Below are 17,489 nucleotides of genomic sequence, written 5' to 3'. Positions count from 1 at the left end.
CAGGACGTTACTTTAGAGATCACTTGACTTACTGCAGCAAATCAGCCAAACTAACACAACAATTTAGGAAGCGTTTTTAATAATGAGGCTTATACTTCTAACAAAATCAATATGAGATTCTACATAGGGAAGAGGAGAGGCTTGTATGCAGCAGCCACTCCTGGTGAATAAACGGACATGTATGGAACTGTGGGTAAGGAACATGAATAATTGAAGAAATACTGACAAACTACATGGCTATGTCCTGCAGATAGATAAAAGTGTTGAGCTAGACTAGCCTACTAGCCTTGCAATGAGCAGTGCAAGAGTTATTGCCAAACTTTGACTACACAAACATCTTCTGCAAAACTCTGGAACATGGATCACCACTCACAACTTAACATCCTGGTCTATCCTGCCTTACCCTATGTACATAAATGTTACAGTGAAATGGCACCAGACAGGCTAGAGAGGGCCATATCCTGTGTTGTAAACTGGCACCAGACTAGAGAGGGCCATATCCCATGTTGTATACTGGCACCAGACTAGAGAGGGCTATATCCCATGTTGTATGTATACTGGCACCCGACTAATGAGGGCTATATCCCATGCTGTATGTATACTGGCACCAGACTAGAGAGGGCTATATCCCATGTTGTATACTGGCACCAGACTAGAGAGGGCTATATCCCATGTTGTATGTATACTGGTACCAGACTAGAGAGGGCTATATCCCATGCTGTATGTATACCTGCACCAGACTAGAGAGGGCTATATCCCATGTTGTATACTGGCACCAGACTAGAGAGGGCTATATCCCATGTTGTATGTATACTAGCACCAGACTAGAGAGGGCTATATCCCATGTTGTATGTATACTGGCACCAGACTAGAGAGGGCTATATCCCATGTTGTATACTGGCACCAGACTAGAGAGGGCTATATCCCATGTTGTATGTATGCTGGCACCAGACTAGAGAGGGCTATATCCCATGTTGTATGTACACTAGCACCAGACTAGAGAGGGCTATATCCCATGTTGTATGTATACTGGCACCAGACTAGAGAGGGCTATATCCCATGCTGTATGTACACTAGCACCAGACTAGAGAGGGCTATATCCCATGTTGTATGTATACTGGCACCAGACTAGAGAGGGCTATATCCCATGCTGTATGTATACTGGCACCAGACTAGAGAGGGCTATATCCCATGCTGTATGTATACTGGCACCAGACTAGAGAGGGCTATATCCCATGTTGTATGTACACTAGCACCAGACTAGAGAGGGCTATATCCCATACTGTATGTATACTGGCACCAGACTAGAGAGGGCTATATCCCATGCTGTATGTATAATGGCACCAGACTAGAGAGGGCTATATCCCATGTTGTATGTACACTAGCACCAGACTAGAGAGGGCTATATCCCATGTTGTATGTATACTGGCACCAGACTAGAGAGGGCTATATCCCATGCTGTATGTACACTAGCACCAGACTAGAGAGGGCTATATCCCATGTTGTATGTATACTGGCACCAGACCGACTAGAAAGGGCTATATCCCATGCTGTTTGTATACTGGCACCAGACAGACTAGAAAGGGCTATATCCCATGTTGTATGTATACTGGCACCAGACTAGAGAGGGCTATATCCCATGTTGTATGTACACTAGCACCAGACTAGAGAGGGCTATATCCCATGCTGTATGTATACTGGCACCAGACTAGAGAGGGCTATATCCCATGCTGTATGTATAATGGCACCAGACTAGAGAGGGCTATATCCCATGTTGTATGTATACTGGCACCAGACTAGAGAGGGCTATATCCCATGTTGTATGTACACTAGCACCAGACTAGAGAGGGCTATATCCCATGCTGTATGTATACTGGCACCAGACTAGAGAGGGCTATATCCCATGTTGTATGTATACTGGCACCAGACTAGAGAGGGCTATATCCCATGCTGTATGTATACTGGCACCAGACTAGAGAGAGGTATATCCCATGTTGTATGTATACTGGCACCAGACTAGAGAGGGCTATATCCCATGTTGTATGTATACTGACACCAGACAGACTAGAAAGGGCTATATCCCATGTTGTATGTATACTGGCACCAGACTAGAGAGGGCTATATCCCATGCTGTATGTACACTAGCACCAGACTAGAGAGGGCTATATCCCATGCTGTATGTATACTGGCACCAGACTAGAGAGGGCTATATCCCATGCTGTATGTATAATGGCACCAGACTAGAGAGGGCTATATCCCATGTTGTATACTGGCACCAGACTAGAGAGGGCTATATCCCATGCTGTATGTATACTGGTACCAGACTAGAGAGGGCTATATCCCATGCTGTATGTATACCTGCACCAGACTAGAGAGGGCTATATCCCATGCTGTATGTATACTGGCACCAGACTAGAGAGGGCTATATCCCATGCTGTATGTATACCTGCACCAGACTAGAGAGGGCTATATCCCATGCTGTATGTATACTGGCACCAGGCTTGCAGTGTAGCAGGCTTGCGGTCTCTACTGCCAGCAGTGCTGCTGTGTTTACCATTCATAATGGGCCAGTCATGTGATCCACACATCTAATTTGGGACCAATCTGAGATGTAAGTGGCACCAGGCAGGCCTGGAGTAATCATGACCGCAGTGTGGAGTGTAAAGAACATTTCAGATATCAGTGCCTCTTGGATCTAAAGGAGATTTATCTTGGCTTTATATCGGACAACTTCCGCACATTTCACAGCCTTGGAAGGCAGGACCTGTCCTCTCAACTTGAGGCTCAACTTTACATGGAAGTGTGTGTGGGCATGACACTGTAACCAAGGCAACTCACACAACTGGGGTAAGTATTCCTTCTCCGTTCCATAACATATTCATGTTTGTTTTAATTGAAATCTTAAACTCTTGTAAAACTTGAAGAAGTTCATGTTCAACTTCTTCACCATCCCTCCAGAACAATATCTAATATAAAATGTTGAGGGTGAATTTAGGGGGATATTACCCACCCAGAATATACCACCCATAAGCCATAGTTCCTCATCAGCTACTGACCCCCTCTTCATCACAGTCCTGTGAAATGGCTACATGCTGGATACACAACATTACTGTAAATCAACTAGCTCTGATATGGATTTTCTAAGTTGAGTTTTGCTCAGCATGATGAGATCTAGAGATGGAGCACAACTCACTGTGAGCACTTCTTACCAACAGCACCATAGGAAGATGTTCCTGCTGTATTGATCTCACAGTGATGGAGAACCGTATCACCTCAGTAAGTTAACATCCTTTCAATCTGGGTACTGCAGTTGCCAGTGTGCACGGGGGATGGATGCTTCACACATCCAGGCTACAGAGATGATCATTATAGCATTTATAAAATATCTGAAACATCACTTCCAACAATATATCGACCGATATCCTATAAAGGTTTAAGAAATATGTCCATATCTTTCAGATTAGTATATCTATTACTCCGATACATCTATCAGTGTATATACATTACTCCTATGCATCTATCACTATCAGTGTATATATATATACTCCTATGCATCTATCACTATCAGTGTATATATATATATATATATATATATATATATATATATGTATATATGTATATATATATATTACTCCTATGGATCTATCAGTATATATATTACTTCTATGTATTTTCAGTATATATACATATACTACTCCTATGGATCTATCAGTATATATATTACTTCTATGTATTTTCAGTATATATATATATATATATTACTCCTATGGATCTATCAGTATATATATTACTTCTATGTATTTTCAGTATATATATATATATTACTCCTATGGATCTATCAGTATATATATTACTTCTATGTATTTTCAGTATATATATATATATTACTCCTATGGATCTATCAGTATATATATTACTTCTATGTATTTTCAGTATATATATATATATTACTCCTATGGATCTATCAGTATATATATTACTTCTATGCATTTTCAGTATATATATATATATACTACTCCTATGGATCTATCAGTGTATATGGGGACACGGGTGGCCCAGTCGTCTAAGGCGCCGCGATTTGCTGTGCAGAGTTGCGTCCCTTGGGCACGCCAGAAACCTATGATTGTGGGTTCGAATCCCGGTTCACCCAAATTATATTTCTAGGTTTGTCAGCACCATACCCGTGCTCGTGGGTTTCACCGAAGTGGTAAACGTCTTAGACCTGCATCACTTCGGGCTTTCCTCCCACATTAAGCTGACACGCCGTGATATAACTGGGATAATGTTAAAAGCGGCGTTAAACCCGACTCACTCACTCACTCACTATCAGTGTATGTATTACTCCTATGCATTATCAGTATATATATATATATATATATATATATATATATATATATTACTCCTATTCATCTATCAGTATCCCCTTGTCATGGTTTTTCAGAAGAATAAGAAAACATTTGTAAATTTCTCATTTATCGCAAGAACAACTGTAAAATCGCAAGAACAACTGTAAAACATCTCAATCACTTATTGAAGACAACTTTATCTCAAAAACAAGCCATCATCTGAGTATTTACAATGTCTGTGTGACGCCACATCCCTTGTTATAGCGTGAGTAATCGCAATGACCATTGTCATCCAAAAACCTATGATCTGACGATATATACAGTAAACTCCGTTTATAACGAACACTCTAAAACAAACTGACCGATATAACAAACTTACTTTTTAGCCTCGACCATTTGTGGTATATATGCTGCATATACGCTTATAAAGAAATATGGTTATTACTGATTAAAATGAATGGTCCTTTTGAGTTCGTTATAATCGTAGTTTACTGTATATTACTCCTACACAGAGAAAGAGAGAAAGAGTGATGCAAACTACATTTGACATATTTATATGGTATTCTTTCAACTTTCATTGATAATAATAACGATGTACAGCTTTCATTCTGTGTACTTCAAATAGAGCTAAACACAATAAAAGTGCCAACTGGCGCCTCCTAATATTTTGAAATAACTTAGAGACCTGTACTAGATCAATTATTTCTCAACATCATACATCAAGCAAAGCTGTTGTATTGATTTGTAGAAACAACACATTTGTATACATACTCTAGGAAGCCATGTTATCTGATGAATGAGTTCTCAAATACCGGTGCCATTCTCTGACAGTGTGCTCAAGAAATCTAGATCCCCTTGTTACAAAACAGAAGATTTGTTTTTCAAACCAAAACCACACAATTGATAAACAGTCAATTGGAAACAAAGATTGTTCCAAGCCTGTCAACATAACTGTTCAGCTTCTTAATATCCCTCTATCTGTTCAGGACCATCTATCTGTTTAGGACCATCTATCTGTTCACCCCATCTATCTGTTCAGGACCATCTATCTGTTCACCCTATCTATCTGTTCACCCTATCTATCTGTTCACCCCATCTATCCTTTCACCCCATCTATCTGTTCACCCCATCTATCTGTTCAGGACCATGTATATGTTCACCCCATCCATCTGTTCACCATATCTATCTGTTCACCCCATCCATCTGTTCACCATATCTATTTGTTCACCATATCTATCAGCCCCTCTACCTGTACTGCCCCCTGTAGCCTCTCTATTTCTGGGGTGGTCGGGTAGCCTAGTGGTTAAAGCGTTCGGGTTTGATTCCCGACATGGGTTCAATGTGTGAAGCCCATTTCTGGTGTCCCCTGCCGTGATATTGCTGGAATATTGCTAAAAGCGGTGGAAAACCATACTCACTCACTCACTCACTCTCTATTTCTACATGCTGGACCCTTCTATCTGTTCACCCCACCGATTAGACTAACATCTGAAATCTTATATTATACAATATCCTTCTTGACTCTAAAAAAAAAAAATTCCCTTTACTGATTTCGGAATAGAGCTAGCTTGAGCTGGCTAGACATGCTTTTGTATGCATTTCTAGATTATTTTTTTTCATAAAATATATATATTCCACAGTCATGGACTACCCACTTATATGCAACATCTCTCTCAGTCTGAATCCCAGACCCTGGAGTATATATTTAAAAAGGAGTCCAACTCAAATCAAGAAAGATTTGGCAAGACCTGACATTAAGCATTGTCCTGGCCTTCATTTGAATTTTCCTTTTTTTTATAAAAAATATGTTTATTTGAGATAGCTTTATTTCTGGGACTAAATGTTCGTCTACGTCTCTGTACGGGCCATTTTCCCCCTGTAACTCCAGCCCCTTCTATCCCTTCCTTCCAGTTGTGCTATTTAAGCCCATCTATTTGTACAGCCCCTCGGTGTTCATCCCCCTTCTAACCTGTCACTCAGGCATGTTCCTCCGGCAGCCCAGCCATCCAAACATAACTGGCCAGATCGGCTAATCATCTTAAACGGCTCAGCAACAGTTGAATTATCTAATCAGGAATTCCTCTGTGATTCCTGTCTGCTACTGGGTCATGCAGACTGCCACATGTTGGTTGGGCCACATTAAAGCGTGAACTGCTAACAACCAATTGACCAATAGGCAGAGTGTGTGACTAACGGCCTATTGACCAAGCTTGTCATGAGAAGCTCTCTTTACTTGCAATAATATCAGCGCCAGCAGTTAAATAATCCTGACAAGAAACCCTTTATGAGTCCCTTAGAAAGTTGACACATTATGGTGATTAAAACACAACCATTTTCAACCCCCAAGGCTGTCATGTCCTGGCCAGCAGAGCACAGACTCTGAAGACCTTTGAGACGTTTCTTGTCATGTCAAGTCTCAGTTTCATACAGCATTGATTTTGTTGATGGCTCTGGAAGTATTGATGCCAATGTAATATGGTCGAGGCTGGCCATTCCTAGACATCTGTTCGCCTCAAGTAATGTTAACTCACTCCTGGGTGAGTTTTTAATTTCACTGTTCCTATAAATACCAGAGGGATCCTGGTTATTCCAGTTGGACACTGTTATTCCTGACATTCAGAGTCCAATCCAGAACAGAGTGAGTGAGTGAGTGAGTGAGTGAGTATGGTTTTCCGCTGCTTTTAGCAATATTCCAGCATTATCACGGCGGGGGACACCAGAAATGGGCTTCACACATTGTACCCATGTCGGGAATCGAACCCAGGTCTTCGGCGTGACGAGCGAACGCTTTAACCACTAGGCTACCCGACTGCCCCCAATCTAGAACAGTATCAACACAGACATGTTACACTGTACATACAAAAGTTGTAACCCATAATACCATTTCATTTTCCTCCTGACTTTTAGTAGTTCATTCATATAATTTTCACAGCTATTTTGCCCTTTACGCCAAGTGGAATCTGTTTCGGCAGATCTAGACTGGCCATTCTCTTGCATTGATTATTTATATTATAAATAGTCATGTTGAATTAATACTCCTGACTATTGCTTCAGTCTCTGAAAATATATTATTTTGATAAAACAGATAATTCCATCTCAATTGTAAAAGAGCCCCAGGAACATTGAAGATTGAACCTGTGGAAATTCTAGACTTGCTTCATTTTAGGACTATAGCATTACAGTAAGGGCTGAAAGTTGAAGGGAAATAACATGGTATCAGGGGTTGTGAGACAGACTACCTGCGCCCTGTGGGTGTTCCTGTACAGTAAAGTCCTCCTCTTCACCTTGTTCTTCTTTCTTCACGGGGGCACGGGTGGCCCAGTCGCTGCTATTTGCTGTGCAGAGTTGCGTCCCTTCGGACACGCCAGAAACCTATGATTGTGGGTTCGTATCCCGATTCGCCCCGATTATGTTTCTAGGTTTGTCAGCACCATACCCGTGCTCGTGGGTTTCACCGAAGTGGTAAACGTCTGAGACGTACCTGCATCACTTCGGGCTTTCCTCCCACATTAAGCTGACACGCCGTGATATAACTGTAATACTGTTAAAAGCGGTGTTAAACCCAACTCACTCACTCACTCTTTCTTCACCTTATTCTTCTTCGAGACAAGATCATCACAGGCACCCATACTAAAACCTGAGATGCCAACTTGGGCTGGAACGAGTCCAACTTTACTACCGGGTACCCAGCCCCCTATTACCCGACCCTACCCAGGTACCCGCTGTAGGTCTCAGGATATGTCTCAAAATGTCCGATTGGGAACATTTTTAGCATATTCCTGGCAAAACGTATTTAGATACATGTATTAAACAATCTGGTCATTCATACACTGAAGTTGAATTAAGTTAATATCTTTACACAACCATATGAAAAATCAGATGGAATGGGTGCACAGTCAGAAAGAAATGCGAACATTAGTGACTTTAGTGGAACCATAGTTTTTGTCATTAAACAATATATCACGTGACTAACCACGGGTCCGGGTAGTCCTGTGGGTACCCGGGTTCTACTCAGTACCCACCCGACCCTAGTACCCGAGTTACCCGTCCCAGCCCTAATGCCAACCATTATGAATTTTGCAGAATCAATACAATATTTAAACCAAATTCTGCCAATTAAATTAAGTGAAATATGAATGGATACGTCCAAAAGACCAATCAACTCTAATTAAAACTAGACATTAATTCCAGACATTGTCGCATATACAACCAATTACAGAACAATGTTTTCGTAGTTATTGGAAAGGTTTAAAAAGTCTGACAAGTATGAGTAATAATGCAAAAGAAGATATATTTTCATCAAGAAATCAGACATGCTAACTATGATTACTGTTTTTTTTTTTTTTTAAGTAGTAATTTTAGATGCCAATTACCCTAATATTCCTCATAACCTCAAATTAGGTTTGGCATTTCTACTAAAACCCTACTGAGACGAACACAGACGTGCACAGAATGTTACCGGTACTTTCCTTCCTTTCCTTTCCATTCCCATTAGTTTATTCTCATTTAATTGTTCATGTTGCCATAATTCCTCCGTAAAACATCAACCATGTAGCATGGTACAACACAGCACTTCCAAAGTCTCACAACCAAAAAATGCTATAAATGTAATGCTTATTATTCAAAGAAACCAGTTTATTTAGAAGCCAATAATAATTTGTCTTTGAAGACTTGGTCCAACAATCCTGATTAACAGGCACTATTGCTTCTTGCAACCAATCTGCCAAGCAATCTGGGTCTCTTTGTTAAACCCTGAATGTTGTAATTGTTGTTTGTTTGTTGTTTAACTCCGCACTCAGCAATATTCCAGCTATTTGACGGCGCTCTGTAAAATAATCAAGTCTGGACCAGACAATCCATTGATTGACATCATGAGCATCGATCTACACAATTGGGATAGATGACATGTATCAACCAAGTCAGCAAGCCTGACCACCCAATCCCGTTAGTCGCCTTTTACGACAAGCATAATCGCCTTTTATGGCAAGGATGGGTTGCTGAAGACCGATTCTACCCCGGAATCTTCGCGGGTCAAACCCTGAATGTATTACATTGACCTGAGGTTTTTTTTATTCCTTGATAAAAAATCTATATGACCTGGCTCATTGTCTTTGCAGACATGCATCACACTAGCTTCACTGTATATAAAATAGTTCAAGCCATATTAACATACATGTCACACTTCATACAGAAATGCTCAAGATACAGTGACAACAAAGATATTTTTTCTGTAGGTTTCACAACATATGAAAAAACTATTAATGGTCATGAGTTATGGAAAATGGATTTGGCATCAATACCAGTTCAAGAATGCCTATTATATTTGATAATACATGTAGCTGATCAAAAGAAGGGCAAAGTCAGTTTTTAGCAAGAAGGTGGTGTAAATTGGGTTGGGCCTTGACTGTAACCTTGACTTCTTCCAGGAGTGAACCTATGACAGGCGTTGATGAGATTCATTATTCATCGCGACAGTTAAACTACCGCCACTCACAATGAATTATATATTTCATAGGCTTGCACCATGTTACATCATCACCGCCTTCAAAGTGTCCTTGACCCATGATTGAAGCCGGTACGAGATGAAAGTACTGTGTTGAGTTCTGATGTTACTTTGATAGTGCTAAACTGAATTTGGAACTGAACCAGGGCAGTCGGGTAGCCTAGGGGTTAAAGCATTCGCTCATCACGCAGAAGACCCGGGTTCGATTCCCGACATGGGTACAATGTGTGAAGCCCAATACTGGTGTCCCCCGCCGTGATATTGCTGGAATATTGCTAAAAGCAAGTAAAACCTCATTCACTCACTCACTGACTCACTCACTGGAACTGAACCATAAGGTTTCAATTTTTTTACCTTTCATAGGATACATTATGGGGATGTCAAATCAGCTTTTTCAATCAAAGGTGGTTATTGTGATTTGAAACCTCTGAATGAAATACGTGATTCTGTCTCGTCAAAATCATGGTAGAATTGAGCTTAACACAGTTTTCAACAAAGGGAGAATTTTCTATGGAAGAAAAGCCTGAATTGATGTAGGTCAAACATATCGACCACTCCGGTGACACCCATAAGCATGGGAATGGTGCTGACAATCCAAGTATTATAATCAGGATGAATCTGGGATTCAATCCCATGTACAATCATAGGATTCTAACATGCTGAGGGGATGAAAATTGTGTCCATTGTGGAGCTATAGAGACTGGGCACCCATGCCTCAAGAAGTTAGCTTGTTTATTTATTTGTTGTTAAATGCCGCACTCAGCAACAGCAGGTCAGACAAGGTAAAGCTATACTAACCAGGCCATAAATATTAGGATCAGGCATAAAGTTATACCAATGATATGACAATAGGTGCACAGTATCCCCACCACCAAGGTGCAACAGTGCACGGCATCCGCACCACCGAGGTGCAACAGTGCACGGCATCCACAACACCGAAGTGCAACAGTGCACGGCATCCACACCACCAAAGTGCAACAGTGCACGGCATCCGCACCACTGAGGTGCAACAGTGCACGGCATCCACACCACCGAGGTCCACACCACCGAAGTGCAACAGTGCACGACATCCGCACCACCGAGGTGCAACAGTGCACAGCATCCACACCACCGAAGTGCAACAGTGCAGGGCATCCACACCACCGAGGTGCAACAGTGTATGGCATCCACACCACCGAAGTGCAACAGTGCACGGCATCCACACCACCGAGGTGCAACAGTGCACGGCATCCACACCACCGAGGTGCAACAGTGCATGGCATCCACATCACCGAGGTGCAACGGTGCATGGTATCCACACCACCAAGGTGCAACAGTGCACGGCATCCACACCACCGAAGTGCAACTGTGCACGGCATCCACACCACCGAGGTGCAACAGTACTTGGGTACCCACAGGACTACCTGGATCCATGGTTAGTCAAGTGACATATTGTTTAATGTTTAATTTCAGAAAGAAATGAGACATTAGTGACTTATCGTGTAACCACAGAGTTTTAGAGAATTTTTGTCATTAAACAATATGTCACTTGGGTACCCACAGGACTACCTGGATCCATGGTTAGTCAAGTGACATATTGTTTAATGTTTAATTTCAGAAAGAAATGAGACATTAGTGACTTATCGTGTAACCACAGAGTTTTAGAGAATTTTTGTCATTAAACAATATGTCACTTGGGTACCCACAGGACTACCTGGATCCATGGTTAGTCAAGTGACATATTGTTTAATGTTTAATTTCAGAAAGAAATGAGACATTAGTGACTTATCGTGTAACCACAGAGTTTTAGAGAATTTTTGTCATTAAACAATATGTCACTTGACTAACCACGGATCCAGGTAGTCCTGTGGGTACCCTGGTCCTACTCAGAACCCACCTGACCTGCGTACCTGAGTTACACGTGCCAGCCCTAACCTCAGTGCAGGGCATCCCCACCCCAGTCAACAGATCAGTTTACTTTTAGATTGTACTCTCATATCACAAGGAATATTCACTCACTCCTAAGTAACCATCATGTATACAGTCCTTGATAGACTTTAGAAGTTGGGAGAACTTTGTCAAAATTGTTATCTTTGGACATTAATATTATGGCCTTGGCTTTGTTATTATATCATTATCTTTGTACATTCATTCCACCTTGTGTTGTGTAAACATATCAGGACTTATATATATTAACACTATGCACTTCTGAAGCATTCACCTGATGAAGGAGCAAGCAGTAGCTCTGAAACGTCATGATAAAGAATTACAAGATGTTGTTATCCATAAAAAGTGTCACGTACACACAATATAAAAAACTTCAATGACAGAGAATAACCAGTCTCAAGTATCCACTGAAACAGATTTCATTGGAAGTAAAATGCAAAATAGCAAAAAAATACATGACTGGATCACAGAAAATCAATGATGACACCAGGTGTTCGCAAAAATGATAAGCATGTAACGCTTCAAGTCCAAGAAAGAAACCTTTATTAATAATCTATTTTCCAAATAGAAAAGTGTAGCCTGACCTATTGGACCCCAGATCTGGCACCTCTGTAACTATATGAATCCAGTTTCATCAGCAACTCCTGGGGGATACAAGCAGCATCTTCCTCCTCTGTACAAATGTCAGCTAAACCTATGTCATCCAAGGTATTAGTTATTCAGTGATTTTGCAAAAAAATAAATTGTTTCAGACAAAACTTGAAAGATAATGGTTTGCTGGATATCCTGAAAAATTATTAAATTATTCGGCCCATCTTTTCAGAGAAGAATACCGGTAATTGGATGTCTTTGAGCAGCGACATGGACCAAAATATTCCATCTCAGATTTCACATTCCAAATTTTTGGGTCTTAATCTGAGAAAAACCCAACCCACTTTAATACATTTGTTTCTTTGCACTCTCCAAAAAATGATGGTTGGTGTTTTGAGTTTTACATTAGGCAACCTTTTGGAAACTAAAGCATGCAGGTGAACTATTCTTTATCACTGCATTCAAAAAAGTAAAATGCCAAACAAAAAACTGTAACCTTCAGCTTAACTCTGATCTCAGAATCTATCCAAATTATCACAAAAGCAATTTTTTTCTGTTACTTTGATTATCGATTCACCTGGTCCAATATATTTTTTATAATTTGATTTCTTAAATTTCGCTCACCTAATAAACAGTTCTCTCTTAACTGAAAGGCCAGGTTTGTCACTTTCATCACTGCTTGCAATGCTCACACATTGTAAAGGTTAGATAAGAAAGGTTCAGGAAAAGAATGCTTCTGAAGTAGTTCTGGTTTTTTTAATTTCGTGATTTTCTTGTCCAGGAAATAAAATACAGCAGTGCTTCTGGTGCCCTCTTAAATTTACTTTTTCTTCCTCCCCAAACTGCTTGGTCCTACCTGAATATGTATCATGGTGATCCATTAAAGTAACAAAAAGAAGTTTGGCCTTAACTAAACTTACTGTTGAATGATGTATTCCTTGTGTTAGCTGTAGATGATGATTGATACAACAGATGAAGGTTTTTATCAAGGGCAGCAAATACATGTACACTACAGCGATGCAGAGTGAGTGAGTGTGTTTGGTTTAAGCTACTTTGAGCTGTAGGTTTGTTATATCACTGAGATTTCAGCTGGCTGTGGGAGGAAAGCCTAAAGTGATGCAGGTCTCTGATGTTTACCGTTTTCTTGAAACCAATGAGCATGGGTTTGGCACTGATAAACCTAAAACCGCAATCAAGGCGATTCAGGGATTTGACCTCATGACATTGAAGGTTTGTGGCGCCTAAGGAACGCAACTCTGCACAGTTGATGGCATTGCTTTGAGAGTAGACAACCAGAGATTTAGAAATATTTGTCAGTTTCAACTGATTCTCCTTGCAGAGTTTTTCCCCCAGTTTTCATTTTCATTGACCTCCTTCAAATCTCTCTGTATTTATTTCCCCTCTTTCTAACTTTGTCAGCTAGAGCTCACCTTGGACTGTTTTAAGCACTCTCTTTTGATGATGAGATATAGTAAGAAGTGGTCTCCTCATTTCAAAGATATCTTCGACAATGAAACATGGTTCTTGAATGTCCCTGTGCAAAGAAACTGTTAGTACACAAGTGAGACTGGGTTAGACAAACCAGTGGTTGACATTATGAGGCAAGTCCAAAACGGTACAGAGACACTCAGTCCAGCCTGACCACACCATCCATTATGTCCGCCTTTGATTTCTGCTTACCTGATTAAAAGTGAAATGAGCTAGCTTATAGCTCTGTCTGTGGTCCATTTGTCCATCACATCCATTACATTTTCAACAAGCATGAAATACTCATATACCCCGCCAATATGACATGTCCGGTTGTGTGCAAGGCAAGAAATATTATACGTTTTTTCAAGATCAACCGCCATTCTCAGTCTAAGTCAAAGTTGTTGCTATGGAAACTCAAAAATTATTTTTTTTAAATCCCAAATTATCCAAAGGCACCACTTTACCACTAGACCTATATATATGCAAAGTTTGGTGAAAAAATATTGTACATTTTTCAAGATCTCCTCTGGAAAGGATCACTACTGCCATTTTCAATCTAAGTCAAAGTCATTGCCATGGAAAGTCCCACAGAATCAAAATCAATTCCTAAAATGGTGGGGGATAATAACTCCTCTGAAACTACATGGCCTGAAAACTTCAAATTAATGATCCCATATATGTTGTCCAAAAAGTGATCACAAATTCCTATCAGTTGTAAACAACACCAGTAATACTCTTCATAATTCAGGTGGCCGGTCAGGTAGCCTAGTGGTTAAAGCATTCACTCGTCACACCGAAGACCCGGGTTTGATTCCCGACATGGGTACAATGTGTGAAGCCCATTTCTGGTGTCCCCCTGCCATGATATTGCTGGAATATTGCTAAAAGCAGCATAAAACCATTGTCACTCACTCCATAATTCAGGTGAGCTTTAAGGTGATTTTTAAGCAACACAGTGTTGCTCTACTTGTTTTCTTTTCCTCTATAACAAGGCTATAATAGAAGGGGATTCATCAGTTCCTCGTCTGAGGGGAATATTCAAAACCACTTAACACGCACTCATTTTGCTGCGACACATGAAAGATTTGACATAACTGTATGACATCCAGAACAGTTGTTATAAAACTGAGATATAATTTCAAGAATATTACAGATTAATATGTCCCTGCATCTGATGGAGTAAATATGCAAATTTAAGCTCTATGATGGCACTCTGGAGAGTACACCATCTTTACAGAGTGGGTAGGACTGTAGAAGGTTAAGGTCAATCACCATCTACTGTCATGTTGAAGCCATTTTGACGGATCTGATAAGTATTCACTTGAAGATAGGAGTTCTAACTGCAGCCCTTGGGTATTAGCATCCCCATCACTTCAACATCCCCAGCTTTGGTCCAAAGAACAGGATTAGCTTTATAGTAAACAGCAATCGAGTACTTAGCAACCAGAATATCAATGTCTTTATAGGGTAGAGCCCTTTCTCACCCCATATTGTACCCTGGATATGTATGTGCTACCATGGTAACATGGCTGGGTCAGTGGTAAAGATGGCCCCCGCCAACACTCAGGATCTTGTTGTTCAGCATCCGGTTTCTGTTAACTAATTCTCCTTAGCAAAGAGCCATTCTCCTGGTATAAGTTGCCAATCCTAACAAATTATCCCACTTTTGTGACAATTATAACTCACTTACGGCTGCATTTTGCAATATGTGATTACAAAGCTATCAGAGCTGCTGGCAATTATTGCGGCCATTTAGAAGGTGAATTAAGTAAAATGTTAGCATAATACTTGAACATAATTGTACATGTTGATATTTTCTCAAATATATTCTCTTGATGCACCAGAGTTTTTCACAATGTACAGATTTGCTATAGCTGCTGCTTACATTTGCATCATGTGCACCAAACATCCTGACTCCGTTACATCATCAGTCCAACAGATCAAACAATGTCCTGGAATATGCTTTCACACAGTTACAAACCCATTAACTCATAGTGAGTGATTGAGAATGTTTTTTGCCCTTTTTAGCAATATTCCAGCAATATCATTGTAAGGAAGAGAATTTATGGATATCAACTTCTTTATTATGAGGAACACGTTTCGGAGTATATGCTTACTCCTTCATCTGATGAAGGAGTAAGTATATACTCTGAAACGTTGTGTTCCTCATAATAAGGAAGTTGACATCCATAAATTCTCTTCCTTATGAGACTGCCTCCGTGGTCTAGTGGTAGAGCGTCCGCCCGAAGAGCGGAAGGTCCGGGGTTCGATCCCCGGCCGTGTCATACCGAAAAACGATAAAAGATGGTACTTGTTGTTACCCTGTCTGGCGCTCGGCATTAAGGGGCTAAAACAAGGACTGGTCAGCTCGGAGTCAGTATACTGTGTCTGAGTGGGGTATTCATGTTAAACTGCGGCATGGTATCTCAGTGAGCTAGCACTATAAATCAGCACCAGTCCGGACTAATACAAGCAGCCACACACACACATGCATGCACGTCGCTATATAAGTGCAATAATCTTTGACGTGACGTTAAACCCAATTTCACCTCACCATCTTCCTTATGTGTATCACTTCTAAATGCCTTTCAAAGACTTAATATCAAACACATATAGGGAAATCGAACCTGGGCCTTCAGTGTGACAAGCGAACACTGTAATCACTGGGCTACTCAACTGCCCCCACTGGAATATATAACTGGAATTATAACAGCAGGAGACACAAGAAAATGGATTTACATATTGTACCAATGTTGGGAATTGAACCCAGTGCTTGGGTGTGACAAGCAAACCGTTTACCCACTTGACTACCCTACAACCCCTATATCTTCTCTTGAGGATACATGCACACACAGGCACCAACTTCTACACATCAACGTTGTCACATTTGGCAAAAATTACTTCGAATTTCTTCAGCGAATTTAGGGAAACAAACAGATCATATTATAACAATTAAACTTGGTCAATACAAATTTGAAATTTGAGGTAAAACATCACTAGATATGATGCTTTACCGATTAAATTGTATTTCCTGTTCTGCTAGGCACTTGTTTTATACGCAGAGATTAAGATTACCGTGCTTATTGTCTCGTAAAACTAAGCCGGAAGCAGCCATCAGCTGTACAAACACGTTTTCTTGGTATCTACTGGTGATTCGGTTAAAAATTACCCAATAATATAACTTAAATTTTTTTGGATACAATGATCAGAAGAATTGCATCTGAAACTATTATTTAATCAGGAATGATTTATTCCAATATCATGTTATTTTAGTTGCAGCTTTACAATATATATTTGAAATAGCTTAATAACCATGAGCGTAGTACTATGGTACAGCTGATCGATATTGCCATATATTTTTTCGTATGGAACAATTTAACCAATCACTGTCGATGCTCCCGTGCTCACGATTTCGAAAACTTAATGTTGACATATAATAGTCAAACTACAACAAATATGACTTTCAACAAGTCAAAGTATGGCATTTATGATATACATATCCATTCTCAATCCGCTAAAGTTCTTTTCAAGGCGTCAATAGCGGTAATCTGACCGTGGTTGCTGTAAATAATGGTGAGTTGCGCGATCTACCGATCACTTCACACACAGTTACACCCTCTGATTATGATCCTTGGTGTGTCAGCAGTATATCT

The 17,489-nt window shown here is 40.4% G+C and overlaps 1 protein-coding gene across 2 annotated transcripts in view; it reads left to right on the top strand.

Annotated features, from left to right (window-relative positions):
• Window positions 1-2,589: 2,589 nt before the first annotated feature.
• LOC139474769 (uncharacterized) overlaps window positions 2,590-17,489 on the top strand; it is a 93,287-nt gene continuing 78,387 nt past the window's right edge. Inside the window, exon 1 of one of the 2 annotated variants that reach the window (XM_071257894.1) lies at window positions 2,590-2,847. The gene's annotated coding sequence lies outside the window, so the exon portion shown is untranslated. Of the gene's footprint in view, window positions 2,848-3,198; window positions 3,277-17,489 lie in introns of those variants that run through there. The other variant, XM_071257895.1, reaches the window with a different exon arrangement.

This window comes from Haliotis cracherodii, unplaced genomic scaffold, assembly GCF_022045235.1.
Source record: "Haliotis cracherodii isolate W230 unplaced genomic scaffold, xgHalCrac1.p SCAF_3, whole genome shotgun sequence".
Classification (NCBI taxonomy): Eukaryota; Metazoa; Mollusca; class Gastropoda; order Lepetellida; family Haliotidae; genus Haliotis; species Haliotis cracherodii.
Note: the sequence above shows the minus strand (reverse complement) of the source record. Positions and strands in the feature narration are given on the sequence as shown.